Source organism: Euprymna scolopes, chromosome 27 (assembly GCF_053919585.1).
Source record: "Euprymna scolopes isolate OS-2025 chromosome 27, ASM5391958v1, whole genome shotgun sequence".
Classification (NCBI taxonomy): domain Eukaryota; kingdom Metazoa; phylum Mollusca; class Cephalopoda; order Sepiida; family Sepiolidae; genus Euprymna; species Euprymna scolopes.
In genome coordinates, this window is record NC_136508.1 from 75,166,036 (window position 1) to 75,170,888 (window position 4,853).

At 36.8% G+C, this 4,853-nt stretch overlaps 1 pseudogene; it reads right to left on the reverse strand.

The window, feature by feature from the left end:
- Window positions 1-642: 642 nt before the first annotated feature.
- On the reverse strand, window positions 643-778 carry LOC145249175 (U2 spliceosomal RNA; annotated as a pseudogene).
- Window positions 779-4,853: the final 4,075 nt, after the last annotated feature.

The following is a 4,853-nucleotide window of genomic DNA, read 5'->3' on the forward strand; positions in this document are numbered from 1 at the left end:
GACCTGTGTAATTCGCTGCATGCGAACTAACAGCTGGGGAGGGTATTATCATTACAAATGGCACTGACTTTGAGCGAGAAAATGTTTCATAAACCTACTATACTATTGTACCGTTGCTTAAAAGAGAAGGATTTTCTATTCGAAAAAAAAAATGTTTGCCTTTTCCATTATCTAAGCATACTGGCGGATGTTGTGTATAGGTAGGAGTAAAACAAATTGTCTTAAGTGTGACCAGTCTGTGGCACTCGAGTACCGACGCTCAATCTCTTTTGCGTCTTTGATAAATTAATAATCAGGAGTAGTAAATATGCTGTGAAATTGCTTGAACATGTGACTACGGTTCCTGGGTATTTAAAAAACAAAGCCGATAGCCATTAGTCGCGTGCTCTCGTGTAATGAATGAATGCGTGAATATAGGATTGACATGAAATTCTTAAAGATAAACTAAACTGACCGAAAAATGGGCTGAAATGACTTAAATAAATAAAAAGTAAATGACTTAGAATGACTTTAATTAACTTAAGGATGAATAGAATGACCTTAAGATTGACTTGAATCCTTAAAAAATAACTGGAATCCTTCAAAAACAACTTGAATGATCTGGAGAATGACTTGAATGGCTTTGAGACTGCCTGGTTCTAAAGTGGGTGATCATTTTACATTAAATTAATACAGAAAAACGATCCCCTACTTTATATCACAAAGTACAAACATAAGTACAGTATGTAGTAAGAACAGATACTACATTTTGATCTTGGCCAAAAGGCCAAGAAAAGGGGTATTTATTTGGTTCCCCACCGAGTAAATTAGGCACAAGACCGATTTTTAATGTGAGGAGTGAAGGGGAAATGGGGACCAACTCCCCGAGGAGTAGGGGAGCTGGACAGTGACAATTGGCATGAAGGGCCACCCCAACACTAACCAAGGTCCCATATGTGGGCTGCCCCCACATATTGTCTTTGCCTGCAGCACCTGCCGGAACAGACACTACACCCTGATCTTGACTAAAAGGCCAAGAAAATCTTAAAAGCTAAGAACAGTATCTATTAACAACAGACCTTTGATCTTAACCAAAAAAGGCAAGCACAAAGGTGTTACGAAGAGACCGACCGACGGACCGACCGACTGACCGACCGACGGAGTGACTTATAGAGTCGCTTGCACGCGACTAAAAATGCCAGTTGAAGCTGCAAGTTGGAAATGCGAACTCAGACAAAACGCTAAAAGCGGTTAACTGTATTATCGAGTAGAAACTTGTCGACTCAGTTACCAGTTGTTGCATCACGAGATGGACGTGTATTATTTTACCGGTCGGAATATATATAATTTATAATGTTCTATCAGTATATTTGTTTCTACTCGATAATACAGTAAAACATGACAATGTAAAACAAGATATACATACACGGCGTTGTCTGGGAACATTTTCTACCATCGCTTTTGTTTCGGTTTTCTTTTTTTAGATATTCTGAATTTTACCGAATTATATTGCAATATAATTTTCAGATGTTAATAAAGTATCCCAATACTGTTTGGGTATTAATTTAAACTCTTACTAATCTTTTGTTAATTCAGTATTACTTTAGACTGTTTACAAAATGATAAAATATAAACAGCTTTCAAAACTGTAAAGATTAAGGTCTGGGATTCGTGATCTTACAAAACTGTAAAGAAATCTGTAATCATTTAAACTGTCTAATACAAAGTCAATAAGTTCTGAGAGATTTTTAACTACGTCTTAATTGTTTATGAATGAATAAAACGCACTACTTAATTTCGTGCATGGGTTACTGTTGTTGTTCTTTTTAATATTTTTAAAAACGTTATTTGTAGTAGTATATGTATTGCATTTTTTAATCACATAATTAAGCGATTATTAATGATATAAAATAGTGTTCAAGACAAGTACATACACTTGGCCTTCGGGCCAAGATCAATGTGTAGTATCTGTTCCGGCAGATGCTGCAAGCTATGACTAGCTATGACTAGCAAAGACCAGATGTGGGGCCAACCCCACATGCCTGACCTTTAACCAGCTCCCATTTCCCTCCTCTCGGGAGCTGGTCCCCTTTTTCCCTTCCCCCTCCCTTGACTCCTCACAATAAAAATTGGCCTTGTGCTTAATTTGCTCGGTGGGGGAGCAAATAAATACCCACATGCCTGACCTTTAATCAGCTCCCATTTCCCACCTCTCGGGAGCTGGTCCCCTTTTTCCCTTCCCCCTCCCTTCACTCCTCACATCAAAAATCGGCCTTGTGCCTAATTTGCTCGGTGGAGAAGCAAATAAATACCATCTGTTCCGGCAGATATTGCAAGCAAAGACCAGATGTGGGGGCAACCCCACATACCTGACCTTTAACCAGCTCCCATTTCCCACCTCTCGGGAGCTGGTCCCCCTTTTACCCTTCCCCCTCCCTTCACTCCTCACATATAAGACCTTGGTCAATGTAGGAGCAACCCTTCATACCAATTGTCACTATCCAGCTTCCCTACTCCCCGGGGAGTTGGTCCCCATGTCCCCTTCACTCCTCACTTTAAAAATCAAAAAAAAGCAAATAAATACCTCAAAGTGTAGTATCTGTTCTTCAGATGATGCATTTCAATTTCTTGTTCTCTGTCAGTGGAGGAGAAATCCTTCACGACTGAGACAATTTTTATTTTTGTTCTTTTTCTCCACATTAAAAAACGACCCTGGTGTCTAACTCTGTACCGTGGCGAGACATTGTAAATAGGGACAAGTACATACATTAAGCAAACACACAAATACATGAAAACTTGTTACATAATTTTATTAAAATAGATATTAAAACGTTGTTAATTTCATTATTATCGAACTATCAGTAATAATCAGCCAGAGGCGACTGATATTTTTTCTGCAAACATCTGAAGAAGCATTGCCACGCAGTATTTGATAAATAGCATTGAATTTATGTAAACGTTCATGAAAGTTTTACTTTTTTACAAAGTATTACTGGAGTCTACCCAGCACAAGAGAGTTTAGAGAATTGATTATTATTCGAATCTCTTATTGCAATCGTAAATCTATTGGGAACTCTGTTTATGCAAATAAATGATTTTCAATTCATATAAAGTTCGTATTTACTTTAGAATAAATTAAATATTAATTGAAATTCGGTTAGGACGCCGTAAAACTACACTTCAAACAGTGAAACGATGAAATGAAATCGATAAAAAGAAAAGCAAAATGATAGAACAAAAAAAAAATTCATAAAAATACTTGAAATAAATCAAAGAAAAAGAATATTAAAAAAAAAAACATATACTTATATGCATTGATTTAATTTGTGTGGAATGTACCAGTTCAATATTAAGAATGATAAAATGCCTGGCGGATAAAGCCTCTTATTGAGATGCATGTATGCATATAAGTTGTGTCCATTCCAAGAATGACTTCAGCGATGAAACTCTTAGTACGTCCAAGGATGGAGTACTGCTGCCACATCTGGGCAGGAGCTGCTAAAAACAGCCTATCCTGCCTAGACAGAGTACAAAATAGACTTAGTGGTTAGTGGGGGATGCCCTTTTCTCTTCCTTGCAATCTCTCTCCCACAGCAGATACTTGCGAGCCTGTCTTTGTTTTATCCTTATTTCCAAGTCAGGTGCTCGTCTGAGCTCCAATCCCTCATCCTCCTCGCCAATCTTTCACGAGAAACACCCGTCTGACTGAAACTACTGTCAATAATTTTCCCCACTCTTTATCTGTGCCTAAATCCAAACGTATATTCCATGAGCAAAGCTTCTTTCTTAGAACTGCACGCCAGTGGAACTCTCTGCCGCTTGCCTGTTTCTCACCTGGCTACAACTTGGACGTCTTCAAGTCCAACATAAACAAACTCCTGACAAACCGCCCTCTTAAGTAAGGCACTCTATCAAAACCCCCCATACTAATGATTACTACAATACTATCTCATTGATTACTGTACACGCAATAACCTTTATCCCTGATTGGCCTTCAGGCCTTGATAAGTGGTGACCCCCATTAAAATATATATATATATATATATATATATATATATATATATATATATATATATATTTAAAATATTATCGTGATAGACAAACGATTATTTTATATCTAACTTAATCCAAAAATACACATATATTTATACATAAATGTCCAAACAGAAAACGTACATCCTAATGAAGATAATGACATCAATGACCTACAAGAGAAGGAACAATATGGATACTTTGACATAGAAGAAGATAATATAATTCAGCATGCTAGCATGAGAGAAAAAATTAGTAGTGAATATATATACGCCATGTAAGTAAAGTTTATAAAATCGAGCTTACAAATCAAACACGGTAACTGTTATTAACAAACTAGCCATGCATGTGATGAAAGACAACATTCACATTGTGGACTGAACACAAATGGATATAACTACACTAAACACTAAATGAGGAAAATATTGATATTAGGTTGGTACAAAAACATTATCGTTACATATGTTACTTTTATATATGATTTCTGAATTAATTCATTGATATATATATATATATATATATATATAAAATATATTTTAGTCATCGACATACAGACCTGTTTCGTTGTTTCACAACTCATCAGTGCCGCTAGACTAACACCTCTCCCAAGCCGAGGATCGAACCTAGAACCGTCGTGATGACAGTCGGCAGTCCTACCCCCTGACTACGGAATCGGTATATATATATATTTATTTATTTATTTACCAGTGGTGAAAAAACCGGAATAGAGTGCTCAATGTGTAGCCAGAGCAGTATACAAGAATTTTATTACTGTGAGTCCAGAATGAGTTTACATATTGTTTCAACTAGAGGAAGATCACCAAAGAGAGGAAATATCCAAC